The sequence below is a fragment of the Carcharodon carcharias genome, chromosome 3 (genome assembly GCF_017639515.1).
Source record: "Carcharodon carcharias isolate sCarCar2 chromosome 3, sCarCar2.pri, whole genome shotgun sequence".
Classification (NCBI taxonomy): domain Eukaryota; kingdom Metazoa; phylum Chordata; class Chondrichthyes; order Lamniformes; family Lamnidae; genus Carcharodon; species Carcharodon carcharias.
The window spans coordinates 90,180,995-90,195,158 of record NC_054469.1 but is presented as its reverse complement, the minus strand read 5'-3'; the positions used below and the strand labels follow the sequence as shown (position 1 = coordinate 90,195,158).

The 14,164-nt window shown below is 45.7% G+C and overlaps 1 non-coding gene across 1 annotated transcript; it reads left to right on the top strand.

Annotated features, from left to right (window-relative positions):
* Window positions 1-13,516: 13,516 nt before the first annotated feature.
* LOC121276656 lies at window positions 13,517-13,702 on the top strand. The gene has a single exon (XR_005942722.1). It is a non-coding gene; the product is annotated as a U2 spliceosomal RNA (small nuclear RNA).
* The last annotated feature ends 462 nt before the right edge of the window (window positions 13,703-14,164 follow it).

The following is a 14,164-nucleotide window of genomic DNA, read 5'->3' as shown; positions in this document are numbered from 1 at the left end:
TACAGGCGGCGATGCAGCTACCTCAATATGTCCAAGGTACAATGCTGAAGGAGACTCCGCCTCTCCAGGGAGACAGTGACTTCCATTTGTCATACGATTGGGCCTGAGATCACCTCCGACTGTCTGGGTGGACACCCCATGCCAGTGACTCTGAAGGTCACAGTGGACCTCAACTTCTATGCCTCTGGCACTTTCCAGGGGTCAGTGGGGCATCTTTGTGGAGCATCCCAAACAGCTGCCCACAGTTGCGTCATGTTGGTGACAGAAGCTCTGTTCAGGCAGGTAATGTCATTTATTTATTTATGTACAGACAAGGCCAGCCAGGCTGAGTGAGCCAAAGGGTTTGCAGAGATTGCTGGGTTCCCCCGCATCCAGGGTACAATTGACTGCACACATGTGGCCAGCAAGGAGCCAGCGGGTCATCTGGATGCCTTCGTCAACAGGAAGGGATTCCACTCAGTGAACGTCCATATAGCTTATGACCACAAGATGCAGATTCTGCAAGTCTGTGCAAAGTACCCTGGTAGCTCTCATGATGCTCAAATCCTCAGACACTCTCAGGTGCCGAGGTTATTCAGTGCTCCAGTCTGACTGGATGGATGGCTGCTGGGTAACAAGGGCTATCCATTGAAAAGATGGCTTATGATGCCTCTCTGCCACCCAAGAACAGAGGCAGAGCATCGTTAAAAAAGGAGGCATGCCTCCACAAGGGCGGCGATAGTGAGGACCATAGGTCTTCTGAAGATGCACTTCTGATGGCTGAACCATTGAGGGGGAGCACTACAATACCCTCCAGGGCGGGTATCACTGAGAGCGGTTGCATGCTGCAATCTGGCAAGGGGACCCACTGGAGGAAGGGGATTTTGACACAGTTTCACAGACCACAGAGGATGAACCCAGTAGTGAGTCAGAAGACACTGAGGGCATAGAGGCAGATCTCTGTATCCTTCAGGGAGCCAGGCACACCAGGGACGCCTTGATCCAACACTCCTTCATCCAGGCTGCCTGAAATGACCTTCCATTTGAACCCAAAGTCCACTCAGTGCCTGTGCAATAAAGTTAAGAGCCACTCAGATCCAGCAGTGCATACTGGCATACTCTGCACCAATAAAAAACGGGTGAAGCATACTCAGGCCATTGCAACAAAAACAAAATTTATGGACAGAAATTTGCACATGCGCCTGACCCACTTGAGCGTAAAATGACGTGCGATGATGTTGGGCAAGCGCCCTGATATCATTGCACACTTGTGCGATATTTCGGTCAGCAGGCATGCGTGGGAGTTGGCAGCATGCCCGCTGACAATTAACAGGCCTATTAAGGCCATTAAAATTATAATTGGATAAAAGTTTTCGCTGGCAAAAAGGCCAAGTAGCCTTTGGATTTTTTAGGAAACCTCACCCATTGCCACATGAAAGGTTACTACACAAGATAAGAGCTCATGGCATTGGGGGTAATATATATGTTAGCATGGTTAGAGAATTGAGCAAATTTGACTAAACACTATTTTGTAGGGAATCGTTAAAATGCAGAAAAATTTCCTCATTGAACTTTAAAATGACCGAAAATTGCCCACCATGGTTATATTTTACACTGTCCCCAAAATAGATTCACTCTCCAGCAACCAGTCGAAAGCCATTCTCTGCTCCCAATGGCCTGCTTCCCTCTGTCTCAGCTGAGCTTCCTCTAATCCCAGAACTGACTTTCACTGTGCTCTTGTACATGAATCACAAAAAGTTAACATGCAGGTACAGTAGGTAATTGGGAAGACAAATTAAATGTTAGCCTATATAGCAAGGGGAATGGAGTATAAAAGTAAGGAAGCATTGCTACAACTGTAAAGGGCATTGGAGACCACGCTCAAGTACTACATGCAGTTTCATCTCTTTATTTAAGGAGTAATATTATTACAAATATGTAGTTTGTAAGATTGTTATGTTTTGGTTCTGTCACTTTCATTTAAGGTAAAAGGAAGGAATGAAGGGGGTCGTGTGGCCTGCTCTGAATTCTACCCAATAACAAGCCTAAGTATCATGGCTGCTATGGGGACAATAGAAGGCCAAGTCAAGAAACCCATTGACAAGGTGTAAGATGTTCACACCCGGGGACAATGGCAAGATCATGTCTGCTGGCTGTGAGTGTAATGTTAACCACCAAGCCTCACAGGGAGAAGTTAGGAATGTCAGGTTTTATAAATGCCTAACTTTAGACGTTTGTTTAATACCAAGATAAAATGGAGTTGAGGTTCCAGAAGATAACTAATTAGTATTTCTACATGGGTATAAGACCTATGTGATTCATGTAGCCATGGAGATGAGCTTTGGGAAGGGAAAAGCCATTGTAGTATCAGGTTACAGGATTCCTAAGGTATTCCTGAAACTCACAGACATAAGTTAGTACGCAGCCAGCTGAGAGGCAGAAAGCAGGAGACAGAGGTAGCTAGTCCTGCACCTGAAGCAGAGAAAATGATGACCATTTCATCACTACTGTTGATCACACAGAACATGGGTGGGAGCTGATGTTCAGAGTAAAGACATCAAGTTCATAAGGATTTAAAGGAGACTAGAAGATATGTTAATTTGGGCTAGAGAGAATCTCCACTTTAACTGTCAAAGTCAGTTCTGGGATTAGGTGAAACTCAGCCGAGAAAGAGGGAAGCAAGCCATTGGGAGCAGAGAATGGCTTTGGACTGGCTGCAGGAGAATGAATCTATTTAGGGGGCTGTGTAAAATATAACCGTGGCGGGTGATTTTCAGTCATCTTAAAAGTTTATTGAGAAAACTTTTCTGTACTTTAGAGTAAAGGTTGCCTACAAAATAGTGTTTAGTCAATGTTGCTCTTAGTTTGTTACAGTAAGGATCTTAAAACCTGAAATCTTTTTGTGTGATCCTTTCAGTCAGTCACTGGGAATTTAAATATGTTTTTAAAAGTTATCAGTCTCTATGAGGATTGTAATAATATATTTGCATTGGTGGCAGTTCAAAGAAGGTTCACTAGGTTGATTTCTGGAATGAAGGGGTTGCTTTATGAGGAAAGGTTGAGCAGGTTGGGCCTACACTTATTGGATTTTAGAAGAATGAAAGGTAATCTTAGTGAAACATATGAGATTCCGAGGATGCTTGACAGGGTAGATCCTGAAAGGACGTTACCCCTTGTGGGGAATCTAGAACCAGGGGACACAGTTTCAAAATAAGGGGTCTCCCATTTAAAATGGAAATGAGGAGGATGTTCTTCTCTCAGAGGGTTTTTAGTCTTTGGAATCCACTACCCCAAAGAACAGTGGAGGCTGGATCATTGAGCTTATTCAAGTTGGACAGATTTTTGAACAGCAAGAGAATCAAGGATTATCTGGAGAGGAGTCAGAAAATCAGAGATAGCCCACAATCAGATCAGCCATGATCGTATTGAATGGTGAAATAGGCTTGGTGAGCAGGATGGCCTACTCCTGCTCCTATTTCTTATGGTCTATTGTTTTCAATACTAGAATGTCATCCCTAAACAGCCTTCCCACCTCCTTTTTAGTCGCAAAGTTTTTTTAATTGCCAGACTTTTTGAATAGCTGTTGATTGTTTTGATTTTATGTTGCTGTTAGATTATTTACACAAATCAGTTTAATTAGCTGTGGAAAGGTAGCATCCACTAAAGCCTATTGAAGAAATCCTTTGCATTAATGCCATATATATCCCATTAATACGTTCTTTTGTTTAAAGATAATATCTGAATTGATTAGTTTTTTATATACTAAATTAAAACTTACTGGTAGCAGAATTTTTGCAGTGCTGAAGCTATTCCATAATTAAATTAATAAATGCAAAGTGTTTCAACAAAAGCAAGTATTAAGAATGTAATTTGCATATGGTTACTTTTGAGCACAAATTAAATTTTCATAGCAAATGAAGTACAATTAGACTGGTTGGTTGAGCAAATTTTTCAGAGCTTTCCAAGCTGCAGTGTAATGGGCATAATCCTACATAGCAAAAACAGAATTACCTGGAAAAACTCAGCAGGTCTGGCAGCATCGGCGGAGAAGAAAAGAGTTGACGTTTCGAGTCCTCATGACCCTTCGACAGAACTTGAGTTCGAGTCCAGGAAAGAGCTGAAATATAAGCTGGTTTAAGGTGTGTGTGTGGGGGGCGGAGAGATAGAGAGACAGAGAGGTGGAGGGGGTTGGTGTGATTGTAGGGACAAACAAGCAGTGATAGAAGCAGATCATCAAAAGATGTCAACCACAATAGTACAATAGAACACATAGGTGTTAAAGTTAAAGTTGGTGATATTATCTAAACGAATGTGCTAATTAAGAATGGATGGTAGGGCACTCAAGGTATAGCTCTAGTGGGTTTTTTTTTTTATTTTTTTTTTTATTTTTTTTTTATATTTTTTTTTATATAATGGAAATAGGTGGGAAAAGGAAAATCTTTATAATTTATTGGGAAAAAAAAGAGGAAGGGGGAAACAGAAAGGGGGTGGGGATGGGGGAGGGAGCTCACGACCTAAAGTTGTTGAATTCAATATTCAGTCCGGAAGGCTGTAAAGTCCCTAGTCGGAAGATGAGGTGTTGTTCCTCCAGTTTGCGTTGGGCTTCACTGGAACAATGCAGCAAGCCAAGGACAGACATGTGGGCAAGAGAGCAGGGTGGAGTGTTAAAATGGCAAGCGACAGGGAGGTTTGGGTCATTCTTGCGGACAGACCGCAGGTGTTCTCAAACCTCCCTGTCGCTTGCCATTTTAACACTCCACCCTGCTCTCTTGCCCACATGTCTGTCCTTGGCTTGCTGCATTGTTCCAGTGAAGCCCAACGCAAACTGGAGGAACAACACCTCATCTTCCGACTAGGGACTTTACAGCCTTCCGGACTGAATATTGAATTCAATAACTTTAGGTCATGAGCTCCCTCCCCCATCCCCACCCCCTTTCTGTTTCCCCCTTCCTCTTTTTTTTCCCAATAAATTATAAAGATTTTCCTTTTCCCACCTATTTCCATTATATAAAAAAAAATATAAAAAAAAATATAAAAAAAAAATAAAAAAAAAACCCACTAGAGCTATACCTTGAGTGCCCTACCATCCATTCTTAATTAGCACATTCGTTTAGATAATATCACCAACTTTAACTTTAACACCTATGTGTTCTATTGTACTATTGTGGTTGACATCTTTTGATGATCTGCTTCTATCACTGCTTGTTTGTCCCTACAACCACACCAACCCCCTCCACCTCTCTGTCTCTCTATCTCTCCGCCCCCCACACACACACCTTAAACCAGCTTATATTTCAGCTCTTTCCTGGACTCGAACTCAAGTTCTGTCGAAGGGTCATGAGGACTCGAAACGTCAACTCTTTTCTTCTCCGCCGATGCTGCCAGACCTGCTGAGTTTTTCCAGGTAATTCTGTTTTTGTTTTGGACTTCCAGCATCCGCAGTTTTTTTGTTTTTATAATCCTACATAGACCTGGCTTTACTCCTTGTTGTCACCTACCTTGAAATCTAGGATAATACATTTACAAACAATCAGAGACATATCAACTATTCTGAAAGGGATTGGGAAAATTTTCCTTAGTGAATTTCGGAGAGGGAGATCACAGGCTAGTCACCAAAGCAGTTTCTTCCCATCTGGCTTTCAGTGCAGTGCCGGGGCAAGGGCTCCAGTATGGAGGGGAGGGGGTGGGGTTGGGGGAATGGGGGACAAGGCAGCACTGAGGGGAGTCTGGGGCAAGCTTTCAGTGCGGGATGAGGTCGGGGTGGAGGAGGGCAAGGCAGCACAGACTGAAGGAAGTAAACAAGCTCATGTGGGGGCACGACATCGGCCAGGCACTTGGAATAGCATTTCAAGATTGAGCATAGAAACATAGAAAATAGGAGCAGGAGTAGGTCATTCAGCCCTTCGAGCCTGTTCCACCATCAATATGATCATGGTTGATCATCTATCCCAATGCTGTACTCCTGCACTCTCCCCATACTCCTTGACACCTTTAATGTCTAGAAATCTATTTATTTCCTTCTTAAATATACTCAGTGACTTGGCCTCCACAGCCTTCTGTGGTAATGAGTTTCACAAGCTCGCCAGCCTCTGAGTGAAAACATTTCTCCTCATCTCAGTCCTGAATGGCCAACCCCATATCCTCAGACTGTGACCCATTCTGCCACAGCTGAGATCGTTCAGCATCAGCTCCATTGACACGCTTGGAGTCTGGCTTTTGAAACAATTATGCCCAAATAAGCAACACAAATTTCTGAGAGCACTGCCGAACTTTTAACCCCTCGGGCACAGACTGCAAAATAGTTTAATGGCGCTGCAGAACAGTTGGGTGTGTGGGCAAGTTAGAGGTTCCCTTGGGAGAGGTGGGCATGGAACAGTCACTGTGGGAGGTGCTCAGAACCTCTTTGCTTTTAGTTATTTAGGCTTTGAGCAGTAAACCTTATGGTCCAAGCTAACCGCACAGCCTTGGAGTGCAGCTTAAGATAATACCTGCACCTAAGCTAAGTGGTCGAAGCTGTCACCACTTGGTCACGTGGTGTGGGGCACAGGTTGGTGGGGTTTTGTTCAGGCATCAAGCGAACTAAGCACTAGCCATCCAAGTAGTGGCAGGACTCTCCGGCCTGTATGAAGGGGCATTCCGGAGCTGGAGACTTAACCAAGAAAGGTCCTTAGGAGACATATGATGATCCTCACGTCTCTCTCTCTGGTACTGCAATGAGGAGACCATCAGGAGTCTGATCATGCTGTCTGCCTCATGGCTTATGGGCAGGAGAGAAGGAGAAGAATGTGATGGATGCATCTGGCTCAGCAAAGGAAGGAGCACAGCACTCAAGATCAAGGTACAGAAGGGCCTCCTCTGCATGTAGAGGAAGACCCACAGGCAGCCGTTATTCTTAGGCACCTCGCTAGACCGAGGGTATATAATGGCGCTCGCCCAACCGTAGATGAGTGAGAACCAGTGTCGCCAAAGACTGCGATTGTCAAGGGAACTGGTTACTCACAGATGCCACCTTCTACAGGATTTATCACTTTGGAGACTCGGAGGGCATCCACTGCCAGTGGCAAGTAAGTGACCACCGTGCCCAATGGCTCTTTCCAGGGCTCCACTGGGGAACTGTGTGGGATCTTGCAAGCCTCCACCTATAAATGTATCCAGGAGATCACAGACACCATCTTCACCAAGGCCTTGATGGTGCTCAGAGTGTACATAACATCACGTGACCCAACAACGCTAGGGCACGATATTCTTACAGTAAACACAATCAACATCAAGGTGCAGGCATCACTAAGATGGGCTCTGACTTTGGGACGAGACAATCACTGATGGGAATGTGGAAATTGAAACACAAGAAGATCAGCCATGATCTTATTGAATGGCAGAGCAGGCCCAAGGGGCAGAATGGTCTACTCATGTTCCTATTTCTTATGCTCTTATAGAGGGTTATGTACTGCACAGAGGAGAATCCCTGGACTGCGACTTGTGACTTCATTTTGTGCAGGGACCTGAATGACACAAACACACTTCATCATTAACAAGGAGCCATAAACAAGAAGACATCATTATGCGTGTATTTACACTGGGGAACATTAAGTACAAGTGATTAACACCCGTGCCCATGTTGTGCAACTACATCTTTTTGGCTTTCCTAATCCTGCCTCTACGTCTTGGTGCATCCCCAACATCCACAGAGGAGATGGAGGAGGCCTGCTGGCTGCTACGCCTTGTTGCCTGTGATGACCTTGGCAGGCATGCTCTCGAGGGCCGAGATCTGGAGGGCCGCGGGGTCCTGCTTTTGGTGTCCTGCCATACCACCCTCCTCAGCCTGTGGAGCTGGAGCTGCTGGGGTATCAGGAAGAGGGGATTCAGATCGGCCAGTCACTCCCAGCGTCACCTTGGTGGATGGCACGGGTTATGCACCTGCTGATCTTCCTCCCTATTGGTGCCTGAGGGCCCCTGGCTGACTCCTTGAGAGGAAGGGGCAGTTGGAATGAGCACAAGATGCCCCGCCCTGGCTCACATCGACACTGATGGAAACGGGCAAATGCCTCAGCGATGGAGTGCAGCTCCTGCAACAGTGCAAGACCGATGTCCTGGACTAAGATCTCATGGTGGCCGCCATCCTAACAGCATTGACCTTGGTGCATTGGTATGCTGGCATTTTCACCTTAGTCTGAAGGCAGAGGGACTCCTCCATTGTGTCTTACAATCTGAAGAGGACTACCCTCCCTAATGTCCCTGAACTTGTCTTTGCAACTCCAGCAACTGAGGTAGGACCAAGTCCCAACGCTTGTCATCAGACTCAGCAGATTCCTGGCCTCCAGCAGTCTTCTGAGTGTCGGCACCCTGGGAGGTCCCTGCTGCCGCCTGCTGTGGATACAATTGCACTATGTTAACCAGATTATGACCCCAAGGTTACTGTAGAACTAGGTCCCACTGAGATGTGTCTGCACTGGTGGATGATGTGGGTGAGTGCTGTGTCATCAGATTCTTCTGAGGTGTCTTTGGGGCTTGAGTTGAGGGCCTGGCTCGTAGACGCCCTTGGATGCTTCCCAAATGTACCTGTGAAAGAAAGGAGAGATCATTAGTGCGTGGCAGGGGACTGCGGAACAGGAAACAGCACTCACAGTATGGTTCCTGATGGATGTTACATGGCTGGATCCTTATTTGGTTGAGTGTCGCCAACCTCACCATCAGCAGAGGGACAGTCCACATCCTCGCCGGTCAGGTAGATGGCTCTATTGTCAAAATCAGTCAAGACCTTCAATTGAGGCATTCCAGCCCCAGCCTGGGACCTTGCTGTTTTGTTATGAGCCAGCTTGGCCTGCATGAAGACAGAGGGAGAGAGGGTAAACTGGACGCCTGCCAGTCCAAATGAGAAGGATGCCTGGCGTGTGTGGGTGGTGAGTGGTGCCATGGGCGGGATGAGGACACGATCCGCAGAGATGACTGTGTGTCTGGGAGAATAAATGGTTGAAGTCTCTTCAGCTGGCGCTGATTGAGATCCCTGTGGATGTGTGATGGGTTTGTGAGTGTGTGAGTTGAGAGTGATGGGAAGAGTGGTGGAATGGAGATCATTCAATATATTTCGGCACTGGGTGGCTGTCCTCTTTTGTAGGGAGTTGGCACTCACCACCATGCACTCACCACCACTGCCAACACCTCCTATGCTAGATTTGTCACCTTGGATGAGGTTCTTCACCCAGAGTGAGAGTAGAGGACATCCTGGAGGGCCTCCACTGCATCCAGTAGGTGCTCGAGAGAGGCATCACTGAATTTGGAGCCAGCATGTTCTCTTTGGAAACCATGACTTTCCACCAGCTTTTGAGTGCTAGCTCTGCACAGGGTCCACCATAAAATACGGGGCCTGGATTACAGAAGGCCTGAGGTGACAGCAGGGCGGGCAAATCACCCTGTCAGCAATCTGAGGTGGAACCTGTGCCTCTCAATTTTTTCAACAAATTGGTGCACGTTGCGATGGAAAAAGCCGCCATTGCTGTTGGTGGGTCAAATGTTGATTTCCCTGCCTGCTTTCGGACTTTGCCAATTTCACGGAAAATCCTGCCCAATGGACATTTAAATGGCTCACCACATTTTCCAGCTCCTCCACGACTGCAGCAGAGGGGAAAATCCCGCCCTGTGTCTGGGGTCAGCAGGATCAACTCTATCCTGCAGTCAACCTTAGAATGAATATCATAGAATCACAGAATTACACAGTGCAGAAGAGGCCCTTCGGCCCATCATGTCTGCACTGTCACGCACCCGACCTACCTACCTAATCCCATTTACCAGCACTTGGCCCATAGCCTTGAATGTTATGATATGTCAAGCGCTCATCCAGGTACTTTTTAAAGGATGTGAGGCAACCCGCCTCCACCACCCTCCCAGGCAGTGCATTCCAGACCGTCACCACGCTCTGGGTAAAAAGGTTTTTCCTCACATCCCCCCAAATCTCCTGCTCCTCACCTTGAACTTGTGTCCCTTCATGACTGACCCTTCAGCTAAGGGGAACAGCTGCTCCCTATCCACCCTGTTCATGCCCCTCATAATCTTGTACACCTTGATCAGGTCGCCCCTCAGTCTTCTCTGCTCCAACAAAAACAACCCAAGTCTATCCAACCTCTCTTCATAACTTAAATGTTTCATCCCAAGCAACAGCATCTTGGTGAATCTCCTCTGCACCCCCTCCAGTGCAATCACATCCTTCCTATAATGTGGTGAACTGAACTGCACACAATACTCCAGCTATGGCCTCACCAAGGTTCTATACAACTCCAACATGACCTCCCTACTTTTGTAATCTATGCCTTGATTGATAAAGGCAAGTGTCCCATATGCCTTTTTTACCACCCCACTAATATGTCCCTCCGCCTTCAGAGACCTATGGACACGCACGCCAAGGTCCCTTTGTTCCTCAGAACTTCCTAGTGTCATGCCGTTCATTGAATACTTCCTTGTCAAATTACTCCTTCCAAAGTGCATCACCTCACACTTTTCAGGGTTAAATTCCATCTGCCCCTTATCTGCCCATTTGACCATCCCATCTATATCTTCCTGTAGTCCAAGACACTCAGCCTCACTGTTAACCACCCGGCCAATCTTTGTGTCATCCGCAAACTTATTAATCCTACCCCCCACATAGTCATCTATGTCGTTTATATAAATGGCGAACAATAGGGGACCCAGCACAGATCACTGGCTTCCAGTCACTAAAGCAGCCTTCTGTCATCACCCTCTGTCTCCTACAACTAAGCCAATTTTGAATCCACCTTATCAAATTACCCTGTATCCCATGTGCATTTGCCTTCTTTATAAGTCTTCCAAATGGGACCTTGTTAAAGGCTTTGCTGAAATCCATATAAACTACATAAACTGCACTACCCCCATCTACACACCTGGTCACCTCCTCAAAAAATTCAATCAAATTTGTTAGGCATGACCTCCCTCGGACAAAGCCATGCTGACTATCCCTGATCAAACCTTGCCTCTCCAAGTGGAAATAGACTCTCTCCTTCAGAATTTTCTCCAATAGTTTCCCTACCACTGATGTGAGACTCACTGGCCTGTAGTTCCCTGGCTTATTTCTACAACCCTTCTTAAATCATGGAACCACATTAGCTGTTCTCCAGTCCTCTGGCACCTCCCCAGGAATATCCCATCATTTGGGGGCAATTTTTCCCTAGGTAGGTGCAGGAAACTTGGAGATTCCCGAACTCTACACACTTGCTTTGGGTTACATCTTCCAATCACAACACTATCATAACTCACCTTACTGAACACAGATAGAACTCATGCTACAGCAGTAACTGATGAACTCTAAAGGAGGCAAAACCATTTCACTTACCTTTTAAACTTTTCCCACCACTAATACATGATTCACGCATCTGTGCAGCTGGTGTAAAATTCAACAGCTGCTGAAGTCCGGCTGCCTCCCTGAAAATTAAAAAACTTACCTGGGGCAGTTTTTCAATGAACCCACAACAATATTAAATGGGTTATTAATAGGTGTGGGTCAGGTTTCCGTCCGCGCCTTATCTCAAGCTTCACAAAATGGCCTTGGATGGAAACGGAAGTGGGAATTCCAGCCGCCCCACTCAGTCGCCATTTCTTTTCTTCCCGCCTCCATTTGGTCCCATTTTGGGACCACAAAATCCAGCCCTCCAGACTCTAATGTTAAGTTATAAAGAAAGATTACAAACTATGGTTGTATACGCTGGGATTTAGAAGATTATGAGGTTGTTTGATTGAAATTTTCAAGATATTAAGGGGTACAGAGAGGATAGAGAGGGAAAAACTGGTTTGGGAATTTAGGACTAGAATTCAAAGCTAATTAGAACCAGACCTTTCAGGAGCAAAGGCAAGTAACACATCTACACAAAGGTTGGTAGACATTTGGAATTCTCTTCCTCAAATGACAATTAATGCCAGATCAATTATTAATTTTAAATCTTTCACTAACCAAAGGGATTAAGAGATGTGGGGCAGGGCATGTCTGTGGAGTTAGAATGCAGATCAGCCATGATCTCACTGAATGGTGAAACATACTCATGGGGCTAATTGTCTCCTCCTGTTCCTATGTTTCTAAAATATCAGTATGTCAAAGAATCAACTAAGGAATGGGCTGTTTTAGTTCTGAATATAATACAATGAAACATGGTTAATTAATAACCTTTACATAAAATAGCCTTGGGAAGCATTGATCAGAATATGATATAATTTTGTATTGAGTTTGACGGTGATTTGGTTAAGTGTGAAACTTGGATCTTCTCTCTGAATGAAACAAACCATATGAGGGGAAAATTGGCTAAGCTAGATTGAGAAACTAGATTAACAGATAAAATGGTACATAAGCAATGACAAATATTTGAAGAAATAATTCACAATTTGCTAAGAATATACATCCCTTGAGGAATAAAATCCCCACAGGAAAAGTGCCCAACTCTGGCTAACAAAAAGTTAAAGGTAGTATTAATTTTAAAAAGTGTTATAATGCTGCAATAAGAATGGTAAACCATAAGATTGGAAGGATTTTAAAATTCAGAACAGGTTAGCCATGAAATAGATAAAGTGAGAGAAAATAAAATATGAAAACAAATGACATAAAACAGATCCTAAAAGCTTTGATAGATCTCTTAGGTAGTCCCTTGGGATCGAGGATGACTTGTCTCCATTCCGGTAAGATGGGTCCTGAGATGATAAGTTCAATGCGTGATCTGCAGACTCCACCACATGTCAGGCAGGTGGTTCTTGAAGGGGTAGGTGGATGAGTTATTTGGAGGTTTGTCTGCTCTCTGATGCCTCAATTTCACCTCTCCATGTTCCAACAATGTCTTTCAATGTGTTTGGTGCCTTCCCGAATGAACCTTCTCCATTTTGGTTGGTCACAGGCCATGAGTTTAGAAGATCCTTTGTCCACCTTCGGCACCTGAGTCCTTTAGGAGCACAGGATCAGTGGTCACAGATGCTGAAAAGATGAGGGCAGCCCCTCCTTAAAGGTGCTGAGAGCACCCAGAGAGAATGACGGAACTCATTGATGTCTGCCCATGACATTCCGGCAGCAATGACCAGCACTGTCCAGGTAGAGGCATCAGTAATATGTCCAGGGAGTGTGAGGCCAGACCATCACTGTAGTCTGAAGGCTGCACAAAGCACAGGGAACAGGGATAAAAACAAAGAAACTGCGGATGCTGGAAATCCAAAACAAAAACAGAATTACCTGGAAAAACTCAACAGGTCTGGCAGCATCGGCGGAGAAGAAAAGAGTTGACGTTTCGAGTCCTCATGACCTGTTGAAGGGTCATGAGGACTCGAAACATCAACTCTTTTCTTCGCCGCCGATGCTGTCAGACCTGTTAAGTTTTTCCAGGTAATTCTGTTTTTGCACAGGGAACAGGCCCTGGACTGAGGCACTTCCCTTTATCTTGTGCAGAATGGGTTCACATCTGAGTGACAAGAACACTGCTCATCAGAACAAGGAGCCATAGGCAGTGAGACATTCTTGGGAGTTTATTGACAATAGTAACAGTATGTACAAGTGATTAACACTTGTGCTCAGGCTGTGCAACTGTTAAGATCAAGTGTAGTATTTGTCCTTATCAGTTTAATATCTAATATGTCCCCTAACTGGGGGCCAATTATTAATTCTCCTTGATTGGTCTCAGCTGTAGCTTGTTGCTGCTGTGGCTCTGGCTGCTGCTGTTTTGCTGCTGCTCTTGGGTTTCCAGTGTGGCTGCTCCTGACGGCTGTGGGATTTCCAGTGGCTGTTCCTGACTGCTGGATTCTTGTGGCTATATTCCTGCTGCTGTTCCTGCAAGATCTGAGGCCTGAAGAATTGGAGGGGAGAGAGAGAGAGGAGGTGCTGTAAGACCGGGAGGCTGGGAAGCAAGGACTTTTTCATTACATCTGCGGTGGGTGTCTGCACTTTTGTTTGGTGGGGGCTGTGACGATCGTGTTGCTTTGTAGGGGGAGGAAGAAGACGACTGAAGGGATTCTGGGAGGGCGTGCGTGTGTCCATTTAACATCTTCCATCACCACCCCCCACCTTCTCACCCCGCCCATGTCCAAGTCCAGCTAGTAGGTGCTGTCTGGCGAACAGGGACAGACCTGACTTCCATGTACCAGGCAGTACCAGCTGCCTGGCAATGACATTGCCCTCCCCCACAGGAAGAACATCAAGGCCCCCACCCAC